This window comes from Cupressus sempervirens, chromosome 5 (genome assembly GCF_028749045.1).
Source record: "Cupressus sempervirens isolate cs-2001-9-10 chromosome 5, ASM2874904v1, whole genome shotgun sequence".
In the NCBI taxonomy this organism is placed as follows: domain Eukaryota; kingdom Viridiplantae; phylum Streptophyta; class Pinopsida; order Cupressales; family Cupressaceae; genus Cupressus; species Cupressus sempervirens.
This window is the reverse complement of record NC_143122.1, coordinates 160,861,910-160,877,196: the sequence shown is the minus strand read 5'-3', so window position 1 is coordinate 160,877,196 and position 15,287 is coordinate 160,861,910.

The window sequence follows — 15,287 nt, the reverse complement described above, 5'->3', positions numbered from 1 at the left end:
GAAAATTGGTCAAGTGTACATTTTTGTGGGAGGATAGCCTATCTTTTGAACACCCTAACTTGAGGCTTATCAAAATCTTATGTGAAAATTTCAAATCACTTCCAATTTTTCACAACAGCGTATTTGGTGAGTCGTCTACTTATAACTAAGATTTCAAGTCTACATCACTCATTATGATGCCACATCAGCATATTTTTTGACAAGTTGTCCAAAACAATCCAAATAAAATGTGAGACCAATGGTCGTACATAAAGGGTACCTATACTTGCATAGTTGATGTGACATCACATCATTGGTTAATTTTTATAGCTAAGGGTACTTTTTGTTCAATTTTGGGTAGTCATCATTGTACTAACAACTTTATAGTCACAAGTATTGGTACAATGTTGTCAAAAAAATTGGGCATCAAGTCAATCAATGTAAGTAGCAAGTCAACAACTTAAATCACAATTGTTGGAACACGTTCAAGTACTTGGTTCTCTCCTTTAGCTCAGCTAATGAACTGGTTCTCTTCACCTGGTCTGTGAAAAGTACTTTGACAATGTTTTGGGAAAACAACATTAATTAATTTGAATCATTTCATAAATATTATGCCTAGGGCTGTTAATTTTATCAATGAAATGGTAAGGTTAGAAATTTAAAAAGAAGTGTGATTAGGAATGTTGATGTTTTCTTATAATTTTTATGTTTTCTTTCATGATGGATCATAGTGTGATTTGAAGCAAAATAATTTCCACTTTAGAAACAAGTTACAAGGTTAGAGATTGTTCTATTAATTTGGACATTAAATTCTTAAGCATAAATTCTATTGGAGAAACCATGCACCTACATGACATTAAATTCTTAAGCATAAATTTTAATCGAAAAATCAAGAGACCACATGCTCTAAAATAATTCCAAACTAGCACTTATATTTAGAAGAGATGCAATGGTTACTTGGAATGTGCATTACTTTGAGTGCACACGCCTATGTCATTACTATGTATTCCTTTGATAAATTATATTGTAACATGTCGAGGAAATAAATCATTTCTCGTATAATGTCCAATCAAAATCCTTATATCATATACTCAGCACCATTATCTTAGTAAATTATAGAAAATAGACTATTTCATTGGGCTTTCTGGAGCTAGGATTCACTCAAACTCTTTTGTACTTTCGTGGTCCTTCAGCAGTTGTAGGGCCAACACAACTTGACATGGTTTTGTCTCTCGGGGGCCCCAACCGATGCTTAACAATTTCCTCTGCATAATGGTCGCTCTGAGAGAATAACCAATGATAAATGAAACACGAGCCCGGCTCCATAGGTATAGATTGCTCCCCATTCATCTCTCTAAGTTGTTTGACCTTTGGTATTATACATATGTGTTAATGTTTATTTTCATTAATAGAATGGGAATGATAGTGTAATGGAGATGTGCTTATACATCTTCTCACATATTTTTTGCGTACAAAATTTTCAGATTAGTACAAGTCTAATATTAGTTCATAATACCAACATGTTTATCTATGTCAATGGTATCAGCTTCTCTTTATAATTCACTTTCCTACATTATGATTTATTTCTAAATGTGTATATACATGCAAGAAGTCCAAATTATAGGCTAGGATTTGCAAAAGCAATTTTCTGTTTCCAATACTTTCTTACCAAATTCTACCAATCCACTTTTTGAACAATTCTTCCAAACTATTTGAGTTAAGCCGCATGAATAATGGAACCCTTAAACATTAAACATTAAGGAATAAATTGAGCCTAGAAAAAAAGAAAGTCAATTTTTACTATTTAACAAGCAAGAACCTACAACACAACAGTAAATTGTGAGCCTCTTATTTGAGAGGTCTTGGGTTTGACTCTACACAAATTAAATAAATAATAATAACTAATCACACATAATAATAACGAATCTTGGCTTCGACCTCTTACCAATAAAAATAAAAAATTTGAGTATTTAACACTTTTAGCCTAGGAGCTTGTCATTAGTGTGCATGAAATGGATATAGGTGACTTAAAAATATAAATTCACTCATTGTTTCCTTCTTAGTTGTAAAGAGATTGTCCCTAATTTATACACTAGACATCAAGAATTCTTCAAAAAAGAACTTTATGAGAATTGTTTGATCTGCATTGATAATAGTTTCGTTAAAGCCAATAAAGCATATAATGCCCTTTTTTATTATAGTGTTGCCAAACCAAACATCAAGAATTGTAAGTTCTCAAATTGGTGTGGACAATTAAAGCTTCTCTCTCCAAGTTAGATAGCATGCAATTGAGTTCTTCAACATACAATTGAGTTCGTCAACATTGTGGACATGAGCTCAAAGATCAATTCAAAATGTATTAGTCCAATCAACTTTGTGAAACAATTTGGACTATGATTTCATTAACTATTTATGAGTAAGAAAGAAGTTGCAATGTGTTAGACTTTCCAACTACATTTACACATCCACTCTTTGTTCACGAGCGTTGGAAGTGAAAATAAAACGAAAGCTTCATGGTTTTTTACCCTTTCTTCCTCTTGTGAGTCCCTACCTTTAGGTGGGAAACTAATGTTTTCAGTACATCAAATTGAATTAACATGTCTCTTGAGAATCACACAACCTGCTTTTATCCTATGGTCTAGATAGAATTATTTGTTAAAGTGAAATGTTCGCTTTTTTTTATTTTGTCATTGGTTGTCCTCAATTTTCTTGGTAGTGTTTATCTTTTCTTCCTTGAAAATTTTGGCTAAAATTTTAGATGGGTGTTAAGTGGCATTTTCCAAACAATTTAGGTGGCTAGCATATTTTCCACATTGTGCATTCAGTGGTATTATTAAAATAATATGCATTCATAATCAATACTTTCATAATTTGCATACAGCTAGAAAATTGACCTAGCCATTTTACATCTCATTAAGGATATTCCATATTTGAGAGATGTCAAACATATTTCTCATGGAAGGTAATTAGTTGGTGCAAAAATGTTCCCAAATCTGAAAATCATGAATAAGAAATGAAGGAACAATCGCAACTAGATGCCTTGATACTAGAGAAAGTGATGTGATTTTTCTTAGAAATTTATATTTACAAGGTGTATTAAGGTTGTCAAAATTCTATATTTATAGAAGAATCAAAATTTTTGAGTCTTAGTTCAAATATAAGCCTTAATTTGATCTACTAACTCTCCAAGTATCTTCTGATATCTTGCTACTATCTCCATCGACTTTGTAGCTCTCCCCTTCTCATAGTTATTTTTAGCTAGTTTAATCCATTTGATCAAATCATATTTTCCTTTAGGGTTATACACCACACTAGGTAGTAGGTCTACAAGTATGTCACTCGTTGATTTCAACAATAGATTTCTTCTTCTTAGCTCTCAACCTATCCCTTTTTGTCTTCCCCTTTATCTTCCCTAAAAACATAAGTAGCTCCTTGGGGTTGATTCATGCAATGTCCACAGTGGTTTGGGCCTCCTCTTCTTTATCATCTTTTTATTCTTCCTCAATTGGGTTGGTTTCGATGATAGTTTTCAAGGATTTCCTCAATTCCTCTTTTGCATCCTTAACTTGTTCTAATGCAGTTTGCAAATCAAGTTTGTGATTTTCAATCATCATTCCCAGTTTGTAGGCTTTCATCTCCAAGACATTTGATTCTCAAGTGGTTAGACTTCTTACTTAGAGAACTTGGCTCTGATACCAATTGTTAGAATTCTAGTGAGAAAGTGAGATGCTGAGGGGAGGGGTGAATCAAGATCTCTAAAACTTTTACCACTTCACACATTAACCATACTAAACATAATTCACCATACACCTCATTAACCTTGACCTTGTATGTAATCAATCATGCAATGTCATGTAATAACATATCTAACATCTACTAACATGAACAAAACACATATGCAAATAAACAACACATGACACAAGATTTGGTATCATAGAAACCCTCCAATGTGAAGGTAAAATTATGGTGGGGATGACAGCCACAAAGTCTTCACTACTATAGTAATGAAGTGCATGTTATTATGGCTATAATTTGATCAATTTCGATGATCTACCTTGTGAGGGGTATGCTCTACTAAAAGCACACAAGATTGTTAAGTCTACCTTTACAAAAGATTTAAAATTCACAACTAAGTACTTTGTTAGGAGATTTACAACATGTCTGTTAGAACCACTATGTTAAGAGATTCACTTGATATAATGATTAGAATGTAACAATACCATGATCCTTCGGTCTGTACTAATTTGTTGATAACAAAACTTCTCTCTCCAATATCTAATCGCTTCAGTGTAATTATTCTGCAATATCTGCTCACTACACTACTCGATTGCCTTTAGACTTTCAAATACTTAATACTCACTGATTCTCCTTCAGCTTCACATTCATGCATTCCTCCAAATTACAACAACATATTCAACCTTGAAATTCTTCTTATATAGCCATCATAACAAGCTTCTAGATCAAAATCAACGATTATCCTTCATCCTTTTTGTCACTTAAGCTTTCCTATTTTCTGATTGGTTTTGTATACTACATAGGGATTGGTGATATTGAATTACAAGATAATTACCTCCTTGATCTCCTTGATCTTGGAAGCACATTTCGTGCTTGGCAAAACAATTTACATAGCATTTTGTGATATTTCAAACTCATACACCCAAACTTCATAGCCCAACACATATAACCTCTAATGCTTGGTGCTTGATTCTTCCTGTTGGTCCTCACCATATACCACACTCATCTTAAGTTGTTTCCTCTTTGAATTACTTGGCAACTACTATATGCTCGGTGACTATTATGTGCTTGTCAACAACTACCTACTCAGCGCATCTTGAACTTGTGCACTATTGCTCTTTGTAGCTTGACCTTCATTGTGGCTTGGTTGCAATGTTGACTGACTAACTCTGCCAATGGCTAAGTGTTTTGCACTAATAGACAATACCAAGATTGCCTTTAGGGTCAATAGTTGTGACCCATTCAAATTGATTGTGTTGTAAGAGGCCAAAGCTGAGATTAATTATTGTGTTGTAATTAATTATCTTTATTATATATTAAGCTCAAGTAGACTCAAACCCAAGACCTCCCAGATAGGAGGCTCACAATTTATTGTTGTGTTGTAGGCTATTACCTTATTAGCATGTCATATTTAAATATGATTATAAAATGATTGATTAATATTAATATAATTATAAGTAATTTCATAAACAATTTATTATTAATTAACTACAATAATTGTTCATTATGTTGTTGAATAATAATTATTAACCAATTGTATATATTATATACTAATTGTTGTTCTTAATATTGATGGTACATTTGGTTAATATATTCAAGACTATTTACAATAATTAGACAAGTGTAAGCATGCATATAAAAAGAAATTAAAATAATAGATTTGTAGGTACATTATTGATGGTTCATGAGAAGAAAGTATAAGTTGAATCATAGCTCTTGTTTTATATATGTCATACAATGAATATCTCAATGGATAATTGCCAACAAGTGTTGGTCATATAAACTCATATAATTTATGATATGGTCTAAAACATATATTGTGAACCTTGCTTTTGGTGACTTAGGATGTTATTTTCCTTTAGAACAAGGTCTTATGTTTTGTAATAATTGTAAATATCAATGTGGAGTATGACTTGAGTTGGGTTTTTTTTAATCAATAATTTAGGTATATTTTATTAATATTAATTAAGAATGATGAATTATAGAGCATAAGACTAGTTTGAGACCAAAGAGTTGTCCATGGAAATCATTGATCATCAAAAAAAGAAAAAATCTAGCCTACCAACTCCATACACTATCCTCAAAAACTATTGATACCATATAAACATTGTTTATGCTTGCCCTTTACAATGTTTCAACCCGATGCACTTACATATGTTAACAAAAATTAGATATGCAAATATAAACCCTAATATAGCTTCACAGATAGTTACCCAAAATTACAAAATGAGACCATACTTTGCATAATCTACAAACTAAGGACACTAAATCAATTTTTTTTGCTTCTTGATGAGAAATTCTAATTTTCCCTAGTAAAATTCCTACCATTTGAAAAAAACATAGGATCTTCAAATTTAATAAAAATATTCAATCAACTTCCCAAAAGTGGTCTTCCTTCCACTCTCTTGGAATAGGAGCCTCAAGAGGACATGTTCTTCTTTGGAATCCTCAAACAATTCAGGGTCATCTTATTCAACAACATTCAAATTGGCAAATACTCAAGATGTAAGATTTTGACATTTCTTCTATCCTGATAAATGTTTATGGGCCTTCCTCAATGCATGACAAATTACAAGTCTGGAATAACATTACTCGATTGATCCAACTTCAAGATTCCCAAAATGTCATTTTAGGGGTTGATTTCAATGCAATCTTCAACCAGTCAGAGAAATCTGCTGGAATTTGCCCTCCAGACAAAACTATTCATGAATTTTCTCATTTTGTGGACAACAACAATTTAATGGATATCCATCCTATACAAGGGTCATTTACTTGGACAAATAGGAGGGTTGGATTTGCACAAATTGTTGTTCACTTGGAAAAAGTTATCCTCTCTCAAGAATGAAAACTTCACAACTTTCATATCTAGTAAGAGATTTTGTCATTGCTGGATTCAAATCATTTTTCAATCTCTCTCTCTATCACTTAGGTAGTTAATGGGGATAAAACTTAGTCTAATTCATCTTTCAAGTTTGAAATAATGTGGCTTCACCACCCTCATTTCCTTCAGTTGATAAAACAGTGGTGGGTCAGCGCACCCTTTGTCAAGGCTCCAAGATGCATCAATTTGCCAACAAATTGAAGCATGTCAAGGCAATTATTAAGAACCAGAATCGTCGTTGAACTCATGCTCTTCACATCTCCTTGGAATCTTTTAGAGGGGGATCCCACCGGCTATGTATTCAAACTAATCACCAAATCAATAGGGAGGATAGGATCTATCAGCTTTGTCACCTCAGAGAGGTTGAGATCGAGTCTCACTTTATCTTTTGTTGCCCCATTTACTATGAGATCGGGGGGAGATTCTACTATCTGTTCAAAGAGTGTCGGTCTCTTCCCTCATTTTTCAAATATATCAACTAGCATCGTCTTGCACTTTACCTTCAAGAGACCATGCGACTTCATGAGAACACTCTACAACTCCAGCTTTGCTTGACACTAACCCCTATGCAACTCATCACCTCCTTTTTCAGTCCTATGGTTCTTGCCCGAGGATTGAAGCGACCTCTCTGCACTATCTCGATTCACACCAAAATTGTGAGACCCCATAGAGATCACACTTGACAACGCCTCTCTACTACTACTACTTCATATAGGCCTTAGAGGCAACCTTCTAGAGCACATGATTGTTCTAATGCACACCTTTCCATTCTTGACTACTTCTTGCTTGTGAGAAGTTCTTAGTTATTTCTCTTCCTTCTCTTAGTTCTTTTGTTGTTTTGCTTTCACGTTCTTTCCGCGGACACTGTTTGGTGCTCCCCTTGCTGGTATTTTCCCTTTGTACTATTTCCAGTCCCTTAGACCCTCATTGGTCTCATGTTGGACATTAATAAATCTATCTTATCTTATCTTATCTTATTATATTTAAATAGAAAGAGGTTGTCAAATCATAGTTGAATGATATACACAACAATATCATTCAAAATAGTATGGACAATGATACTTATGTTAAGCAGAAGAGCCTTCAACATGAATGGGAAGAGTTGTGTAGCAAGGAGGAAGAATATTGGAGACAGAAATCTAGGGAGTTGTGGCTTCAACAAGGTGATAAGAATACTAAATATTTCCATGCTTTAGCCAAACAAAAGAGTGTTGCTAAAACAATTTTGAATCAAGAAACATATTAACCAATGCTCAACGTATTAGTGAAGAAGGAGTTAAATTCTTCAAAAATCTTCTTGCCCCAGCCGAATATCCAATACCTCTAGACTCCCAAGTAAATGATCTCCTTGACGCGATTCCTACAATGGTGTCTCCCTCAAAGAATTCTATGCTCATGGCCCCATTCTCCATTCAAGAAATCTGAAATGTAGTTTTTTCATTCCCCCCAGACAAAGCTCCAGGACCAGATGGATTCACTGCTCTTTTCTTCCAAAGTTGTTGGGACACTATTGGTTGGGACTTGTTAGTTGTTGTTGAGGAATCCATAAAGAATAGAACCATGCTCAAGTATTTCAATACTACCAATATTGCATTTATCCCAAAAAATAAGGAGCATAAAACCTTCACTGACTTTTGACCCATATCATTGTGTAATATGACATATAAGATTGTCACAAAAGCTATTTATTTGCGATTGTAGCATCTTATCCCAAGCATTATCTCTCCTGAGCAAGGAGGTTTTGTTCTAGGTTAGGAAACTATGGAGGGAGCTCTAGCTGCACATGAAGTTCTACATTCCATCAACACTTCTCAGTCTTCCAATTTTGTGATCAAACTCAATATGATGAAGGCATATGATAGAGTATGTTGGACTTTCCTATTTCAAGTTCTTCAAAAAGTTGGTGCAAATGGATAAAAGCATGTATTTCAAGAGCTTGGTTTTCAATTATCATCAATGGGAAAGCATAAGGCTTCTTCTCCTCTACACAAGGTGTTAGACAAGAAGACCCCCTATCTCAAATTTTATTCATCATTATGGTTGATGGCTGAAGCTTTCAGCAGGACCATTAAGCATCACAACTTGCTAGGAAAGTGGAAGGAAGCAAACATTCAAGGAACTTCTATATCCATTACTCACTCTTTATTTGTTGATGACACACTACTATTTGGCAGCTCACAAGTTTTAGAGGCAAGACATATCAAGCACATTCTAAAATTATATTCCAATGTTTCAGGGCAGAAAATTAATTATCAAAAATCAAAAATCTTTCTCTTCAATACTAACAAAGTTATATCAGACAGAATTGTACGGATTTTGGGATTTTCATAGGACTTTTTACCTTTAAAATATCTTGGAATACCATTATTCATGGGGTCAAATAAGACAAGTTATTGGACTTCTATCCTTGAAAGAATTAAAAGCAGAGTAGTTGCATGGAAAGCTAGATGATTCTCATTATCAGGTTGAATACTACTCATTAAATCAATACTTGCAGCTATTCTGAATTACTATTTAGTAGTCCTTAAAGCTCCACCCTCAGTTCTATTACAAATTTAAAAACTCATTAGAGGTTTCCTTTGGACAGTAATATGTCGGAAGATAAGAAAACCCCTCTAATATCTCTCCAAGACATGGCACATACTCCTACAGTAGGTGGCATGGGAGTCCATGACTTATCAAAAAGGAATGTAGCATTTAGTGACAAGCTAATTTGGCAAATGTATAGCAAGTCTCAAATTATTTGGTGATTTGGGAATTTATGATATCTTTACGAGACATTGTTCTCAAATATGTAACTTAGGAAGTAAATGGTGGAGACAAAGTTAGCTTTTGGAGAGACTCCTAGAATGGTCAAGCACCTTTGATCACTTTGCCCAACACACAAGATCTTATATTAATTTTAGAATTGTTATGGAGGGCTCAAGTTTCTCACTTTATATTTGCAGTCTACCTCTTTTCAAGGAAAGTCATATGGAAGGAACCAGATCGACTTCCTCTCTCTAAAAAAGATTGAGATTATTTTTTATCCATCTTAGATTTAAAAAAGCCTTCCTTTCAAATTATGAAGGCATAATTGTTGTGGGCCCCAGCCAAGGATGGCAACTACTCAATCAAGGAGGGATATAAGCTTATCCAAATAATTGCTTCAAAAAAGAGTCCTTCACGAGCATATTCGTTCTGTTGGAATAATGTCATACTATTGAAAGTTAGTTGCTTTGCATGGCTTGCAATCAAGCAGAGGATCCTAACAAGTGATAGATTACATAGATTAAATATTGCTCCAACCTTCAAATGTGTGTTATGTAAAGGTGGTCATCTTTTTGTGTGTTGTCCTTTTGCCTATCAATGCTAGAAGTTTATTCTTGAAAAATTGAGTATCTTTACCCCTCTTCAAAACAACATATGGGATATTTTTCAAGAATGGCCAACCCTTCACCCTTAAGCCTTGTTCGCAAGAATATGGAAGTGTTCCTCAACTTTAGTCATATAGGCTATTTGGTGGGAAAGAAATAAGCAAATCTTCAGAAAAGAATTTTGTTCTATGATAAGGTGTTAGAAGGTATTGAAAAGTCAATTGCAGAAGTAACTAATGCAAGTCTTAATTAGTGTAAGATCAATCTTGTTATTACCTCTTGGGATGGCAATGTCCTTCGAGAATGGAAAACACTATTTATTCCCCCAAGATGGGGATTAACCAACAAATCGCAACCTAAAGTAGATCGGTCTAATGTCCACTGACATCCTCCCAACACAAGATATGTGAAGCTCAACTTTGATGGAGCCTCTCGAGGAAACCTAGGTCAATCCAAGTTAGGGGCATGTATTAGAGATTGAAATGGGAAAGTGATTGCTTTTACCACTGCCCCACTACTGGATGGTACTAATAATTTAGCGGAAGCTCAAGCTTTGTTCACTAGATTAGTCCTTGCTAAGGAAGGAAATTTTCACCGATTGTAGATTGAAGGTGACTCTCAGGTAATCATTAATGCCTGCATTAAAAGAAAAACATATTCCTAGCAGCTTAAGTATATCCTCCATCAGATTTGGAACCTGTCAGACATGTGTCAGGATATATGTATTTCTCATACTCTACGGGAGGGAAACAAAGTTGTTGATTTCCTTTCAAATTTAGGGTGTGATGGCATCATGATTTCAACATTTCATCCAAGTTCACTCATTAATCAATACGAGGAGCTAAAATTATTGATCAAGTTAGATTTAGTGAAGTGCCAATACTAATTATCTTTCATTCGGGTTCATATGTCATGATTGCTTTGGTAATATATGCAATAAGCATTGCTCATTTTCATTTAGTTAAAGCCACCAAGCTTTCTATCAAATGGACGCCACATTTGTACTTCATGTGCTCTTAAAGGACGTGTGGTATAGATCACATGTTGTGAAGTTAATTCGGTGTCTACTTAAGCAATATATTCACATGGCCTTTTGTCCTTCAAATCCTTCACACGTGTTTCTAACTGGTTGAAATTTACTCGCAGATTTGTGCTTTTAACTATCATTGCCCAACTTATTAATACCTTTCAAGTTTCTGGATTCAGTGCATTACAAAGTTGCTCGCCTGAGGATGTCAACTTCCATGGAGGTCTGTGTTAAATGTGATTCCTGCTCTCAGTTCCATAGGACAATTATGTCCAAAAATTATAGGATTTGGCTACAACTGTCTGTGGATGAGAATGTTCGATTATGTAATTGGAGGAAGTATTATCTTCAAATTATAAACAAGGTATTTCTATTCCATCGATATGGTAATTTTTAAATATCGATGTTTAAATCTTTTTGCATTTAACAACAATTCTGAGTTTTCTTATTGATTCTTTCCTAGTTGAGCTCTTGAATCAGTTTTTATTTAATAAATATATTCAATGGCTTGTCCACTTTTGCCAAAAAAAAAAAAAAAAAAACCCAAAATTTTACACAAAAAAAGCCACTTGTCTATGGATGATAGAAGTGAAGTTTGCCTCCATTGACAAGATAGCTCATTTTGTCACCCCTAATATTTCTACCAACTTCAAATGCAACAAGAAACATCTCCACCTTTAGAAAGGAGAAACACACTACCTATAATCTACTCCATCAATATAAATTTAATTCAACCCTACTTCAACTTAGTCCTATATAATTTCCCCTACTTGTGAGGAACTAGATCAAACTAGGAAAGCCCATTAACAAGCCAAGTTATAAATTATTTATCTTATGTGAGATTAAAAATTGAGTTTCTTTTATATGTACCACAAATTTTATGTACTCTAATCTTGAAAGTTGTCATTTAGACATGCAACTTTGTTCAGATTATATTATATAGAATATTCTATACCATCTAATTTGTGATTATCTTTGAGCCTTGCTATACTTATGTTGGAGAGTTAAGATTTATAATTATCATGGAGACATAAGTAAATAATATTATAACAAAGGAAATGATAGAGAAACTTCTTGGTTTGATAAACCAAATATTCAATCATATTCAATAATTTGTGTGCCATAATGGAATGCCTGGCATCTTAATGTTTTTAAGGTTAAGCAAATGAAGGTCATCCATATTATTATTAAATACATGTTTGTTGGACAACTTTGTGTATTTAATGTTTTTAGCTTAGATAATACAATGCAATTGTACAAAACATATTTTAATAAGAAAATACTAAACATACAAATGCATTTTATATATGATTAACGATAACATAAATCATTATCAAGTATATAAGTTCATTTCATTTATTATAATAATACATTTTAAATTCATTATAATAATACATTTTAAAAATGTCTCAAATGTTCATATTAATGCATCTTGAAAAACCAATAACAACACTTGAAGAATTTGTAGTTTTTTTAACCAAAAACTGAGCTAAATGATTCTTAAAAATATAAAATATAAATGCACAAATACTTGACTAACAAAACTAAAAATATTGGTGTATATTAGTTATTATTTAGATAAATAGATGTTATTACTAATATATATTGATTATATATTATTATTTTAAATAATAACAATTTTCTCATTAGTACTAACTATCAACTATTTGTTTCTTTTTATCTTCTACTCTTTCCTTTTATACTTCTATTTATAGACCGTTTGTCTTATTTTTTATGAAAAAATCATAATACAAAAGATAATATCATGTTTCATGTTTCTTATAAACTCTACAGCAAATTTTTGGTTTATTTGATAAGACAATATCTGCACTCAGAAATGAAATGCCTCTCTTGGCTGGACTTTTGATCTTCATCGTACTTCTATTAATGAAATTCATAGCAATGGAGGGGAAAATGTTAGTGCTTGCCCAAAATGATACATTTTAATGGTGGGGGATTATCATTTTGTGTTTAAGTCTTGTTTTTAATTTTTATTAAATTTTATAATGTATTCATTTTGATGATTTTTTCTTACATAGATTTCCAAATGGCCCATCATGCCTCACCACTTCTACCCATTTGGACATTTTGAATCTACCATTTTAAATAGCAATTTTAAAAAGTTGATACATGCAATAGAGGTTTCTTATTTGCTGGTCAAACTGAGTTCATATTGAGTTGTATGAACATTAATCTTGCACAACACAAGTTGTGCTATGAAATCATAACATATTCAAACTGTGTTCTCAATCTTCATCAATAAGTATTCTGAATTGAACTATTTTATTATGTTAGATAATAATTAAGAGTAACTGACTTGGAAATTAGTGTTGTCATTTCTTATAGAGTTTGACGTAGAGAAAAATGTTGTCATATCAAATTAAAACATATGGCACAACCATGTCACATGATGCATATCACACCTACTATATTTATGCAACATTCGTCTATTATTTTTAGGCAAAATAAAACAGTTAAATACTAATACTAATTGATAATGATGCTATTACTCGAGAATGATATTAAATTATTAGTATTATATCATTTCTAAATATTTGTCTATTAATATAAATGTGTTAAATAACAAATATAATATAATATTATTTTTTAATGATAATAGTTTAAAGATTATTTAATAAATTAAAATTTGAAATATTTATAGACTTAAAAATACAAATAACCATTTAAAAGAAATTTCAAATAATTACAAAGATCTAAAATAGTATTTGAAAATATGGAAATGTAAGTGTGTGTATATATATATATTTATAGACACACACACGAAATAGAAAATATCCATTCTTTTAAATTTTATAAAAATACAATAATAAGAAATTAAAAAATATTAACTAATATAATAGAACTCTCAAAATAATATTATTTTTAGTTACTGTAAACAATTCAAATAGATTTATACCCATTATTGTCATCCTTAAATTTGTAGTTAATATTGAATCTTTTTCATTGGTCAATTCATTATATTTTCCCCCCTGCATAGTTTGTAGTTCAAAAATCACTACTTTTCGTGAATCTAGAGGAAATTTTTTTTTGACTTTGTTTAGTTTTGTGACTGGCATGATGTTGAAATCCCTCTAATTCATTGTTTTTTTCCAATTATAAATTGCTAAACATATCTAATTGTATATTTTTTTAGAGGAGTTTTAGTACTTAGAGGTGCAATGCAAATATTTTTTAAGATTATATTTCCATTTCAATAAGAAAACTAGTACTATTTAGACAAGATCCTACAATACAATGATAAAATTGTAAGATTTTTATGTGAGAAGACTTGAACTCGAATTTAGATTCATAAATAACTAATCTTAACTTTGACCTCTTTCTAATCAAAATTTTATTTAATAGTTTAATATTTTTAAATGTTGAAATATAAAATAAGAATTGTCATAAAATCTTTTTATATTAAAAATAAAATCGATATACAAAAACAAAATTAAACATGAAATTTATTTTAATTAATTTTTTTTTGCAAAATAGTTAAAACTACTTGAATTAAATTAATTTATAATTCTCTTTTACAAAAAGGATTAATATAAGATAATTGATCTTCATTGTGCAAATACACATTTTATAATGTGTTCTACTTTGCATAATACAAATTAGAGAGAATGTGTTGTAAGAATAGCTAAAGTACAAATTAAGTATAAAATAAGAGCTTTCTTAATTATCAAAGAAATATGAGAACATGAAATGAGTAAAATTAGAGATATATATATGTTCAAGAAACGAAATTGGTGTTTTTAGTGGATGATTACATGACAATTCATATTGAGGACATGGTAAAATATATGAAAATATACTATTTATCCATGATTAAAATTCTATATCACATATATTACTATGTCAAAATCTCAACATAGGATTGTTGCCAACACCACATGATTCTTCAAATAAAATTATCCTTATGTTATAACTAGATGAATGACATAGAGAAATAGAACTTCATCATCATTGGTTTCCTACTTAGTTTCTCTTATACCTATTCTAAGTATATTTACAAATACAAAATTTCATAATGTATTAGAAGTTATTAAAATGGTACAAACCACCATTCTATAATATCCCATTTTCTTCAATATTGCTTTCAAGACCTATAGACTTACCCCTTGCACCTTCTTAGGATACTAGTGCTAGTATACTAAAATATAAAATAATGGATTAATGCTTGGAAAAACTCTTCCTCGCCTCAACAAATTTACTATTGACAAAATAAACAATTTCGATAAACAAATTGTTTCAGATAACATAGATAACCTTATAATATAGAACTATCTACAAACGCATCTTGAAA